Genomic DNA, 14,329 nt, shown 5'->3' on the forward strand with positions numbered 1-14,329 from the left:
CCCAGCTGGCCTCTGAATACCACTGAGTAGCCCTATCAAAGCCACCTGAAGCAGACAAAAGAATCACTCAGCTGAACCTTTTCCAAATTCCTTACATAATCATGAAATATAATCCAAAGGTTGTTGCTTTTCAGCTGCTAAGTCTGGGGGTAATTTGTTACACCACTGTAAATAACATGCATATCACACAAGGTAAAACTCATAGGCCTTCCTGGGTATAGATAAAATTGTGTTCAGGGCCCAGCAAGAGTCTTTGGAGGCTTTTCCAGTAACACAATAGTAATAGTAGTACTTACTGAACGCTTACTATGTGCAAGACACCTGGAAACATTTGATATGGAATAGCTCATTTATACGCCAAATCTCCCTAGGTACCCAAGGATAGATACCAAACCCCCAGGAACTGGGCCAAATACTGATGGACCAACCTCATTGACAGTTAACTCAACCTAGCAGAGGGTTTGACAGGTATCCAATCATGTCTTTTCTCTCATTGCTGCCTCACTATAGCCCATATAAGCTGGGCAAGGCTAGTTTCATTTTATACACACACACACACCCACACCCACCCCCACACACACACACACAAACACACACGTATTTTAACATATGAGGAAACTGGGGCTCAGAGAGGTTGTGATTTGTCCAAGTTCATACTGGTTTGCAAAGGAAATGGAATTTGAACCCAGATATGACAATTCCCGGCCAGTGGTTTTTCTGTACAATCACACTGCCTCTCTCAACATGTTAGCTAGTAGAGAGAGGTTCTCCTCACCATGAGCATCACCACCACCATTCCTGCTTCTCCCACAGTAACTACTAGACACAATGAAGATCAGATAGGGTCCTTACAAAGGAAATCAGCTCTAACTTTCAGAGACTTTTGCTGCATGAGAGATTTGTAGCACCTAATGTCTTAGGTTCTCCTCTGCAAAACCCACCTGTGGGGGTGGTGTGAGGACTAAGAGTTCAAGTTGCTATGAGAATTGAGCCAGGCAAGGCACACAGGGAGGCTCAGTAAGTGGGGGCAAATGTCATCACTCATTTATTTTTTTAAATAGTTTTTTAAAAAATTAATTAATTAATTAATTTTTGGCTGTTGTGGTTCTTCATTGCGGTGCATGGGTTTCTCATTGCGGTGGCTTCTCTTGTTGTGGAGCATGGGCTCTAGAGCGCAGACTCAGCAGTTGTGACGCACGGGCTTAGTTGCTCCGCGGCATGTGGGAGCTTCCTGGACCAGGGCTCGAACCCGTGTCCCCTGCATTGGCAGGCGGATTCTTAATCACTGTGCCACCAGGGAAGTCCCATCACTCATTTATTAACTCATTTGACATTAATTATTATCTGCTATGCGCGTGTGATGTTCTAGGCACAAGGGATTCAGCAGGGAACAAAATAGGCAGAAATCTGCCTCTTAGAGATCTTATACTCCACTGTTGAGTAGAAGCCTCTATGGGAAGGCGTGCTGGATGGCTGGCTAGGCTAGCTCAGAGATCACTCACTAGCTCAGTGATCTTTTTCCACACAGCAGCCTTGGATCACATTTGATTCAAATTTATTCCACAGCAACATGACAAATTAGTGTCCTGTGGGGACTTTTATTACAGTATAGTTAAGACCACAAACACTAAATCCGGCAACTTTTCAAATTTTCATGCTCTAGTGCCTTGCAGTGTGAGGTCATGGCCCAGTTCTTGTCAGCAGTCCTAAGGAATGGCTTACAAAAAGGGGAGAATGCTCCTTGGGTCCTATCTCATTAAAGGGCAGCTCCACTAAGGTCTCCACCTCCGACTTCTCAGGCTGTCACACTGGGAATGAGAAATTCCTGGAGTTGTGAGGCAGACAAATATCTAAGCTGCTCTCTCTTTCAGTGAGCTGAAAGCCAGGGGTGAAATCTTGCATGATTAAGACTGGAGCTCATTGGAATTCACCAAAACCTGGACGAGTTCCCCAGAGACCTGCAAAAGCCTAATAGGGTTATTTGTTTCTGAAGCAAGGGACACTGCAAATCCATTCCACCTGCCCACCCACATTAATGTCATTTTCTGGTCTGGGAGGTTAGTGAGGGGAAGGATTTCCCACTCTCTGGCAATAGTGTACCTACACGAGGGCGGGACACCCCTCCAACCTGGAGATTTTCCAGAGTATTTTCTTTTTTGAAGATTGTTGGTCAAGTAGCCGGTCATGATTTAACTTTTCCAGTACTGATGAAACATTTTTGGTTTCATTTTCTAGTTCACGCATTCAGCTAGCATTTATTGCCTGCTAAGGCAGGGTTCTAAGTGAATATAGCAGGCTGTGATGGAGGTTGTATTCTAGTGGCGGAAGTTTAGACAATACGCAAAGAAATAGACACATAAGAAAAAAATCAGACCGTAATCAATGCTATGCAGAAAATTAAAATACACCGATTTGATCAGGAGGCCTCTCAGAGGAGGTTGCATGTAAACTGAGAGCTGACAGGAAGGAATCGACTACACAAAGGGCGGGGGTCAGCATCCCTGGTAGAGGGAGAGCTAGAGCCAGGCCAAGGTTGGGCACATGAGGGAGAGGCCGCAGCACAGTGGGAGGACAGAGCCGCTTGAGATGAGGTCAGACAGGCTGGCCAGGATCTCTGGGGGCCTCTGGACCCTGCCAGAGGAAAGAGCTTTGGATTTTACTCAAGGTGGGCTGGGAAAACACTCAAGGGTTTTAAGCAGGAGGTAATGTGGTCTGATTTACATTGGAAACAGATTACTCTAGCTATTGCATGGAGATTGGCCTATAACAGGGCAAATGGGGAGGGAGGGAGACCAGTGAGAGGCTGCTGTGTTTGTCAAGGTGAAAGATGATGGTGGCTCTGACCAGGCAGGGCACAGTGCTGGGGATGGACAAAGTTGGCAAGATGCAGGGTATACTTTGGAAGTAGAGTTGATAAAACTTGGTTGATGGATTACATGTGGAGATGTGGGGGATGGTTATAAAATAAATGGAATGTTTTTCAGACAGAATAACTCAACATTTTAGTATACTTCACCCTAGTATTTTCCAGTTACATAAACATACATATGCATTTTTATAAAACTGGAATCTGGATGTAGTTTTATATCATGCTTTTCAACTTAATGTTCTTTTTGTGAATATTTCTATAAGTCATAATATTTAATGACTGCATAGTATCTCATCATGTAGGGCATACCATAATTGCTTTAACCAATCACTGCTTGACATTTGGGCTGCTTCCAATACTTCTGCTGTTATAAACAAGGCTATGGTAAACAACCCTGTACATAAATCTTTAGGCAATCTCTGATTTTTTTCTTGCGATAAATTGCCTGAAGTGGAATTACTGAATCAAAGGCATTTTGAAAAAGAGGCTTGATAAATGGGTACTGCCAAATTACTGGCAAGAGAGGTGGTATTGTTTCATATTCCCATTGGCTGTACTTGATAGTACCTATTTCACTTTACCTTGCTGAAACTGAATTTTATCATTAAAAGTGGCCAATTTAATAGCCAAAATAATGTATTATGCTGTTTTAATTTGCCTTACTTTGATTACGAGTGAGGTTAAGCATCTTTCCAATATTTAACCATCATGCATATTTGGTGGATGGAAGTGAACGTGAGTGTGTGTCTATGTACTTTCCATTCCTGCTCTTCATCAACTTTGCTATTTGGATGGTAATCTTTTTTTTTTAATTGATTACTAAGAACTCTTTATATAGTAAAGTTATTCCTAACTCCAACTACTTTTTTTCCTTCAGTTTTTCATTGGCTTTATGATATTCAGAAGCCTAAAGATTTTATGCCATCAAATATATCAACTGTTTGCCTAATGTGTCTTCCCTTTTTGTTTGGGTTAGGAGATACTCACTCACCTGGATAAAAGCATATAAATATTTGTGTATATTTATTTGAGGTCTTTTATGATTTTATTTACTTCTTAAGCTACCATTTCTCAAGTGGTTTCTGCAGAACATGAAATATCAGTCTCATGAAATGTCCTGTGGTCAAGAAATTCTGGGAACAGTATGTATAATTTCTCTTGAAATTATCTAGTTCACAGCAGCAACAAAGATTTTTGAAAAGTTTGCAATAAAGAAATCTGCTTACCTTGGCCTAACATAATGTTTTCCAGAATTATTTGACTATGCAACCCTTTTCCTATTATGATTATTAATGTCCTGTAAGAGTGTTTTGGGACAAGCTTTCGAAGAGCCGTTTTATCTAACTGGAATCATGGATCAATCCCACTTTTTAAAAACAAACACTTGTTTCTCCCAGCACCATTTGAAAATATCCTATCCCTTTCTCACAGCTCTGAAATACTGTCTTTATGTTAGTATTCTGTGTCCTAAGGTTTGTTCCTGGCCCTTACATTCAATTCTACTGGTATGTCAAGGCCTCATGCTACAGTTCTTATTTTTCCTTCTATTTCTAACATTAACGGCTGATGTTATTTGGTACATAAAGCTCCTTGACCACTGCAACTTCTTTATGGATTTTATCACCATAAAACAACCTCCTTTTTTCTCATTTAACGTATTTACCTTGAATTCTACTTTGTCTATAAAATTGCTATCTTTCCTACCTTTCGTGTTTCTGACTAATAGATATTTGCCCACTCTTTTTCCTTTAACCTCCTTGTGCCATTTAATTTTAATTGTATGTTTTTTCATTCTCTCATCCGTCAAAAATGTATTGAGGGCTTCCCTGGTTGGCGCAGTGGTTGAGAGTCTGCCTGCCGATGCAGGGGACACGGGTTCATGCCCCGGTCTGGGAGGATCCCACATACCGTGGAGCGGCTGGGCCCGTGAGCCATGGCCACTGAACCTGCGTGTCCAGAGCCTGTGCTCTGCAACGGGAGAGGCCACAACAGTGAGAGGCCCACGTACCGCAAAAAAATATATATATATATAGAGAGAGTACCTCCTATGTGCCAAGTGTTAGGCATTAAGGAATACAATTGTGATCATAAAACAAATATGAAGCTTACCCTCACAGAAATTAAAGTACAACATGAAAAATAGACATTAATCCATCGATAATTTCCTAAGTAAGTATATGTAAATTTGCAATGGTGGTATATGTTTTGTGGCATAGAACAAAATGAGCTACTAAGTGCTACAAAAGTTTATAATGGAATCACTTCTTTTAGCTTGGGGGACTGCTCAGGAAAGGCTTCCCTGAGGAAGAGACATTTAGGTTCAGCTGTAAAGGATGTTTTGTTAACCAGATTGGGTGGGGGGCACTGGGAGCATACCAGACACATGGGGACCTTGTGTCAGGAAAGAACTTGTTGCCAGCAAGTGGGGCCAGACGCAGTGGACCAGGAGAATACGGTACGAGCTGAGGTTAGAAAGGTCAGTGTGGTCTGACTATGAAGAAACTTTTAGGTCCTGCTGAGGACTTGAGCCTTCATTCTAGAAGCAATGAAAAGTCATTCAAGGGTTTTAAGCAGAGGGTTTACAGGCAGTGATGTGCTGCAGATTTCTGCACACAAGAGCAAAACTGGGCACATCTCTTCCCAACTCTGTGTTCAGTGACAGCACTGAACTGGTCACTTGAAATCACCCATGGCAGTAGTATTCATACCATGGATATTGGCAAATGTTACATATCAGGGCTTTCCCCCCCGCCCCCCGGAGATCCAGTTGTTAAACATTTATCTGCATATAACTGATTGACATAATCATCAATTGCATTTTGAAAAGAAATCGCTCTGGTATCTGGGTAGAAAACAGATTCCAGGAGAGCAAGAGGGGATATAAGGAGATTGGTTAGGATGTGGTTATGAGAGTCTGGTGAAGAAATAACTGTACTTTGAATCAGAGATGGGGAGAAGTGAATGGGTCTGAGATACATATAGGATGTAGAGTCAAACAGATTTGGTGATGGATGGGACTGGGTAGCTACAGGAGGAAGAAGTAGGGAGATGGCTCCCAGATCTCTGGCTTCTGAAAATGTATGGATGGTGGTATCATTTACTGAGATATAGATGCTGGTTGAGTAGTGTTTTGTTTTTGTTTTGGCAGGAGGGTTGGTGATGGGCAAAGACCACGAGTTTAAATTTGAACATTATGAGTATGAGTTGTCTGTGAGACACTCAAGTGCAGGTGCCCAGTTGGAAGATGGAATTATGGGCCTGGATATCAGAGCAGAGATCTGAGTAGGAGCTGTAAAGGTGAGTCACAGCACTTCGGTGGTACTTGAAACTCTGAGCATGGATGAGGTGACTGGAGAATACAGAATCAGAAGAGAAGATCATCTAAGACTAAATCTCTAAGATTAGAGCCTCAGGAAAGAACACTTATTAGCCAACATTTAATGCAAATAGAATATAGTCAAGTTATGGGGTGGGAGTTTTGAGTCGACGTAGGGGTCTTTGCCTTTTCATTGGGAAGTTCTTTAAATTTTTTTTCATTATTTCTGTTATTAATGTTTCCTTGCTTTGTCCTTTTCCTTGGATCATTATTTTTCCGTTTTTCAGCTCCACAGGCCAAGTTTTCCTCTTTAATTTCTTTCCTTCTTTCTTTCCTTCTGTGCCTCCTCTTCCTCCTTCCCCCTTCCTTTCCTTCTCTCTTTCTCTTTCTTATTATTAATGAATTTTAATATATTACTCTAATTATATATACTTAATTCTGATATTAACTCATTTGGAATCTCATGGCCCATTCTTTTATGACACAATTTCTCTTTCTGGATATTTATTTTGATGCATTTATCAGCAGGGTGGAGTATGACTTAAAGTAATTTTTTTAAACAAGAAAAAGCAGGAAGATGTCGTATGCTTCCGAGCACTTACATAACTGAGAATGTCTTTCTCTTACCTTCACACGTGAACAACACTTAGGCAGGGTACGAAATTCTTGGATCATCTTCATTTGTCCTTAAAACTCTCTAACTGCTGCTCCAGGATTTTCTGGCATTCAGTATTTACAGACAAGAATTCATGAGTTGATGGGATTTTTCTTCCACAATGTTAGTAGAATGTTTGTGTGTGTATATTTCAAAACATTTTCCAGGATATGTCTTTGGGTTGGGCAGTATCTATCAGGAGGAGAATATATTGTACTGGTGGAAAGAAATATACTAGGGCCTATAAACAAAAAGGAAACTGTGAACTCCCTGCAGTCAGGGACACATATACAGGTCATTAAGATGACACGGAGAAATAGACACGGGGGTGGGGCAAAGAGGTAGATGTGGGAGAAAGTGCAGAATCTTTGCCTTCACAGGATCCTAAACGTGGGATGAGTGAGGAACTCAGAGGGAGTTTGACTGAGGGAAGTTTTCAGTGAAGCAGACCTGCAAATTCTCTGTCCTGACAATGAGACTCACACCTCATAAGAATGACATAATCATGAGGAAAAACCACATGCAAATTAACTACCTTAGATCTAGAGGATGAACAGAACTGGTCTAGTTAGCTCCACCTCTGGGGAAGATCTGAAGAGGAATTAGGAGAGTATGTGGGCTGCAGGCAAAGAATGTGGTTTATGAGAAATGATTTGTATTATATGTAAAAGGGCCAGATGAGTTTGGGTGCTCAAGAGCTGCTGGAATCCCACACACCTGTTTTTTTTTATTTTTAGTTTTTTGCGGTTCGCGGGCCTCTCACTGTTGTGGCCTCTCACGTTGTGGAGCACAGGCTCCAGATGCCCAGGCTCAGCGGCCATGGCTCATGGGCCCAGCCGCTCCGCGGCATGTGGGATCTTCCCGGACCGGGACACGAACCCGTGTCCCCTGCATCGGCAGGCAGACTCTCAAACACTGCTCCACCAAGAAAGCCCCCACACACCTTTTTTTATTTCTGCCCACTCTTGTGGAAGTCAGTATAGATAAAGAGTCATGAACCTGTGAGGTCACCATGTCTCTCTTATTCTACTGATTGGCAACACTGCCTAGAAGGAAACCTGGACAGGGAAATGGCAAAGAGCATTCCCTGGTGGCCTGGAATTGGAGGCCTGGGAGCAAAGTGATGCCACTGATGGGGCTCTTCTCCCAGCCTTGGCTGATGTCTGCGAGATTTGGGCCCCCTAGGGGTAGGGTGGGGGTAGCTGATGGGAGTAGAACAAGAGTGTTTAGAAATTGTTTTTTTTTTTTTTCCTTTTTCTAGAACTCTGTGAGCCCTTCAATCTATCGCCTCTTGAATTTAAACAAGACATTCTTTTTAGAAGACTTCTGACGTGACCAGCCCAAGATCTGCCAGTATTTGGTTACTCTTGGGGCCATGAGTTTCTACCTTAAATCAGTACAAGTTATTTCAGGGCTCTGGGTGAGACGGAGGACTGATATCACAGGTTAACATTTTCATCCTGTTGTCAGGTGGGAGGCTGACTGTCCTCTCCACTGCTACAAATAAATAGCTTAGGATGACCGGGAGTTGAAAGTTAGGGGAAGCAGAGCATCTTGCCTCCTCCTCTCCTGCATCAGGAATCTTCAGTGTTGACTCATGGGACACCTAGGGAAACTCCCTTTCCTCGTGGGGCTGTATCCTCCTTGTCTCTGAAGCAAGGTCTAGAATGAGAGGTGTTCCAGCTCTGGTATCAATGACTACAGAGATGGCGTCACTGTCCAAAGACAGCCTGTGCCCGGTGGGTGTGGCAGCCAGGGTGCACATGGGCAGAGCAGGCACCATGTGGAAGGCTTTGCTGAAGGCGGCAAGCTCAAGGGTATTCATGTGTTTGGCCCACCTCCACCCATGCCCCAGCCTGGCACCATCAGTGGTGGAAATCCCTTCATTAGGAATTCACTCCCTCATTCGTAGGGATTAGGGCTCAGACCCCTGGGAGGAGATAGATGTTGATCTATCCATTCTAAGCATGATGACTTGTTCAGTCGGTCCTTGGGGAGTAGAGCTTCTCTGGTAGGAGGACAGATGGGATAGGAGGAGGGAAAGAAAAGCAAGCTTACAGTGAGGCCCTGGCCCTGGAAGAATGGCGGGTCCAGCCTAGCAGGTGGCACAGGAGAAGCTCTGGACACTGGGGCGCTTCCATTCACTGAATAGCTCCTGGGTGCTGGCGAGGGGCAAGGGCCCTGGGGGAGTGGTGTGGGCACAGAAACAAGCTCTGTCCACCTTGGCAGCTGTGGGCTAAGGACAGCTATATGTCGGCACCATGGGGTAATAAGATCCCAGCTATCTTCCTCCCTCTACTTGGTTACAAGAAGATGCAACAAGACTGCAAATTGATAGCACAAGCATCCTTTTCAGCTCCCAATCATTTCTCTTTGTTGCTGATTGTACAACTGCAATGTTTTGCCATTAAGTCACTAGAATAAAAGATGCTGAATAGTCTAGGCTAGCGTGGAGTCAGATCCATTTTTATTGAACATCCTCTTCTGCAGCTTTTCTTGAGAGATGTGATGTTGCTGCTTTTTATCTACCTCTATTTATCAAGATAAAGGAAAAAAAATCCTCCTCATCTGTTTTTGACCAGAGTCAATAAAAGCATGTTTGGTAAAACCAATACGATACAGCACGGGTGCCCTTCTCTGATTTATTTTTTAAAAAGCTCCCATGAGATGGTGTATCATCTTGAACTCTGGTGGAAGTAAGAAGAAAAACACAGAGGCATCTGTGCAATGATCCTCAGTCAAAGGACCCCAAAATTCATGTCCTTCTTTCTTCTGAGTCAGATAGGCTCAATCGGGCTCTCACAGTCACCAAGACAAAACCGCTCACTGACGAAGTCGCATTATACCATTGAGCCAATACCACCAATATCTCCAAGCTTCATACACATTGTACCTTTTTGCCATGTATAATTGCACACCCTGTACCTTCTTTAAAGCAACAGCAGGTACCTTGCCTATCTTATTAAATGTGAACAAAGCACATTAAGTCAAATATAATGAAAAAAGTTCCATTTCCTTCTAACTTTGCAGGACCCAATCGAGACGGTTCACTCTGGGCTCCTTTGCCTGTGCCATGGAGTTACCACATGTGGGCCACGACGGCAGGGGCGTGGCCGAAGGAGGCGGAGGGGCAGCCCTGGCACATACCAGGAGGACTTGTGCACTAGGCACGTGACAAGCCTCACCTATGGGGTCAGCATCATTACCAGCCCAAGTTAGTTAGGGAAACTGAGGCACAGAGCAAGGAAAGGACTTGCCCAAGGCCATGTGGAGCCACCCAGAGCCCAAGTTCACCCCTAAGCACAGCGCTATTTTCTCTTTTCTCAAGGCGAACTTTACTTGACAGATGAAATCAGGACAAAATGCATCTCCCGGAAATTTCCAAACCCTGAGCTTGAGAGAAGCACTCTGGCTGGCACAGGGGAAAAGACAATACACCTGGCGGGATCAAGGGTCAGATCCCTGAACTCAAACTGGATAAAGTTCACAGAAACACACAAAGAGCAACAATGTACACAGGGTCATTATTTTTTTAAATACCATTTTACTGCAAGCTAAATGTTCCCACCATTCTGGTAGAAACTTCCTAATCTTTCAACAGAAGTTTCTTTTTTTTTTTTCTTTCTTGGAACAGATGGCAAGATTTTTATCTCAAATATCTTCAACAAGGAAATTGTTATTTCTATCCTGTGTTTGCATGTGCGAGTACACCACGTTTCATATATTTGCATGAAAGTAGCTGTGTTTAGTCTTTGCTCACACTTGAGATGCTGCGAAGACACTTTAAATTAAGCACTCTTAGTAAACAGTGATCATAAAGTAGCGGGAAGATAACACTGCACTAATTTGCCCCTGATGAAGCCATATGCCACTCTCCACCCCGGGGCTGCCCTTCTGATGTTTTCTGTCCGCTCTGTAACAGAGTCATGGCTTCTAAACTTCTCTCTCCACCCTCTGTCTTCCGCAGGCTGGGTAACCTTCCTCAGTGACATGGGAGAGCACTGGGCCAGCACCCACCCAACTGAAGGGGAGAAGCACCCAGGGCCATATACTAGGCACTTAGCTTCCAGCTTCACAACCTGGGGCACGTGTGTGCAGAAGGTGTCACTCTGTCTACAGCACCATAGTGCTCACGCCCTTGAGTGCACGCACTCACAGCACACATTGTGAGTGTCAGGTGCTCCCCTGCTCTTGGGGCTGACAGTGGGGTCACACCCAAGATGAGGGCCTCCCTGCCACCACCGCTCTCCCACAAATGCTGGCATTTCTCAGTCTCCTCCCAATGGCACTTTTGGGGGCACATTAACATCCCCACCTTAGAGACAGAGACAGAGGCTGAGGCTGAGAGAGATTGCAGACAACTCCCAAGGTCAGACGTTCTTTAGCATTTCTCAAAGGGTGGCCCTGACCTCTTGCAGCATTTGTTTAGAAAAACGTCCTACTGATTCAGTATCCCAGGATATGGGCTCTGAACGCCCTGAGCTCTGAACAAACACTTCTTGTGTCAAGGTGCACAAAACAGCTTGACACCCTCTAAAGGGGATAAGACAGGGATTTAAATTCAGGTCCCTGTTGCCAGTGCTCCTTTTAAACCACAGCTGCCACCAATGTTTCAGGTAATCGACTAATTCACACCCAGATGTTTAATGGCCAATTGACTAATTCCTACTGGGGAGGTAATTCTGACAATGGTATGAACAGGTCTTCCCTCCCAAAGAATATTCCCTTTTCGTGGTGGCCTTTAGGCGTATAGATAAACATTGAAAAGGGAAGGGGGCCGCACGCCCAAGCCCCCACTCCTTGGATTCCCTTGGCGTGTGCACTCTACAGCAAGCTCACTGAACCACTGCTGCACCTCACTGATGCTTGCGGCAGTCCCATGGGGCAGGGTGGCTGGGCCTTTGGTCTGCTCTGAGCTACCTCAGTGCTTCACCCTAGACTGGCCTCCCTCAGGAGCTGGGGGCCCCATCGGGACTGCGCCCTCATGGCCGCCCTCATGGCCAGTGGGTGGGGAGGCTCTGGGCTCCAGCCCTGCCACTTCCACTTAGCCATCTGCACACAGCCTGAGCAAGGGTTCCTGCACACTCACAGCTCATGGGGCCCAGGGGAGCCCTGAGAACCATCACCAGTCTTGTCTGTCTTTCATAATTCAGGAGAATCAGGGTTAAAAAAAGTGCATGAGCAATCGACATAATTTATATGCTGCAAGTGGATGAGCTGGCATCCTCTCGCGTCATAAAGTTTAAATAACGGTGGTTTAACACCAGATGTAAGTGCAGCTGTCCTGAGTGGAATGCCATTAGCTCCATTACGATGGGAGATGGTGCTTTTCCCAGTTTAGCATCCCCAGGAAAACACTGCACCTGTCACCTCGGTGCCACAAGCAGCTGACTTGATGCAGGCGTCTACTGGTGCCTCTTCAGATCATATCCATCAAGGATCTGGGGCATTCAGAGAGGAGGGGAGAGAGGCCGACCATGTCCGCATTTCGTGCACTCCGGACAAGACCGGGACTCCAGGTATTCCCAGGTGGCCTAGCCCTTCCCACTGTGGGAGCAGGGGGGGCGGGGTCATGGCTGAATGGAGGGAAAGTATGGGAGAAGAGGAGAGGGAGGGAGAAGGGGTAGGAGGGAAGGAGAGAGGGACAGAGAGGGGGAGAGGGACAGAAGGACAGATGGAAGGAGAGGGAGACAGAGAGAGAGAGAGAGAGGAATGGAGGAAGAAGACGGGAGGAGAAGGAAAGGGAGGGAGGGAAACGTGGGAGGCGAGAGTGGGAACTGGGCCTGGGCAACTTGGAGGAAGAGGCTTTCCCCTTGGCCCGTGTTTTGGCAAAGCCCCTCGAGGGCAGGTTGAGTTGACCTGGGCAGGCAGGGACCGTATCCATTGACTATTCCACCTGCCCTGGCTAATGGTCAAGGTTTCCATTCCAGTCAAGAAATCTCTTGAGGGCCTTCTACATACAAAGGGGAAACTTGAGAATGTCAACAGCAGTGCAGTGGGGACAGGGCTCAAACACACCTGTGGACAGAGCCACTGGCTGAGCTCTGTGGAGCACCGTGCTGGGCAGAGAGCACTCCTCTTACAGACAAAAAATGGAGACCTAAAAGGGAAGGGATTTCTCCGAGGCCCCGGGAACAGTTCAGAAGGCAACAGAATTGTCAGAGTCAGGCAGAAGAACTGGACTTTTTCTATTTCTTGGGCAATGAAATCGCTGTAACTCTTCATTGTGGAAAGAGAGCATTGGAATCACCATGAGCTAGGAGCACCAAGGTGCCCACAGCCACAGAGGGAGGACCATCTGTTCTGCTGTCTGCCTGCCCCGTCACTTGCCCCGCATCAGGAGGCACTGCAGGTGCAGACATAGAAGACACAGTCCCTCCTCCTCCAGGAGACCACACCTGACTGGGAGGCGGACCTGCGGAACACCTGGGGCTTCCATGGGTTCCATGCATTGGCTGCGGGAACACAGAGGACGGAGCCCCTGACCTTGCAGAGGAGTGAGTGCTGGTAGCGCAGGTCAAAGGTGGCTCCTGACAACGTACCCCAGGGTTCCAGGTTCCAGGCCAGTCTCACATCCGCCCGCCTGGAAGCCCCAGCACACACTGGGGGACCATGGTCTGGGCGCAGCCTGTGAATGTGCAAACCCACTGGCGCTGAGAGCCGTGGCCAGGTAGGTTAGGACCCTCGCAGACCAAGGCTGCTGGGAGACAAGTTGTCAGCAGTCGGCAGGGTTAGCTGCTTGGCCCAGTGTCCCTCATAAAAACTCCAGCTGCACTGCTGAGTGTCACTCTGGCCTGATTACCTGGGAAGAAGCATGTCTAAGAAGACACAGACTGTTTGGTTTCCGTCATCCTTTGCTCATATTTCTCAAGTACCAAACCAAAGAAGTAGATTTTTAAAAGATGACACAGGTATTTGTGTTGCACCAAACAACAAGAGGGCAAACAACACAGGAATACTTAGTGCGATCTGCAGCTGGGAAAATTTTCCTGAGCTAAGAGATTTCTGCGCAGGAAATTTCTGTAGACAGTTCTCATTTAAATGGAAATTCCCCCTGAAACACTAACAGTGGCTAACACATCCATTGCTTTACTAGGTGCCAGGTACTGTTCCGAGAGGTTTATGTGCATTAACTCACTTAACCCTCACAGCTACCTTGTGAGGTACATACTCTTATTACATGTACTTTACAGATGAGGGAATTGAGGCTCAGAGAGGTTAAGCAATTAGGCCAAGATTACTCAGCTTATAAATAGCAGAGCCAGGATTTGAACCTAGGCACAGTCTGGGTCCAGAATCCATCATCTTAACCACGAATGTGCCCCGAATGGTAAATGATCTAGAGTGAAAGCATTAAATTAACTTTCACAACAAAGGCTCACATTTCCAATGACCTCTGCAGCTAGTTTGGAGGGATTTATTTAGTTAGTTTTAGTAGACTTTGACATAATTAATTTTGGGAGTCCAGCTCAGAAAAAATTCAGAGAGG

At 45.5% G+C, this 14,329-nt stretch overlaps 1 protein-coding gene across 2 annotated transcripts in view; it reads right to left on the reverse strand.

Moving 5' to 3' along the window:
• Positions 1 to 14,329, reverse strand: part of FSTL4 (follistatin like 4) — a 450,257-nt gene that overhangs the window by 278,141 nt on the left and 157,787 nt on the right. The gene's annotated exons all lie outside the window — the stretch shown is intronic.

This window comes from Pseudorca crassidens, chromosome 3, assembly GCF_039906515.1.
Source record: "Pseudorca crassidens isolate mPseCra1 chromosome 3, mPseCra1.hap1, whole genome shotgun sequence".
NCBI classification, from domain to species: domain Eukaryota; kingdom Metazoa; phylum Chordata; class Mammalia; order Artiodactyla; family Delphinidae; genus Pseudorca; species Pseudorca crassidens.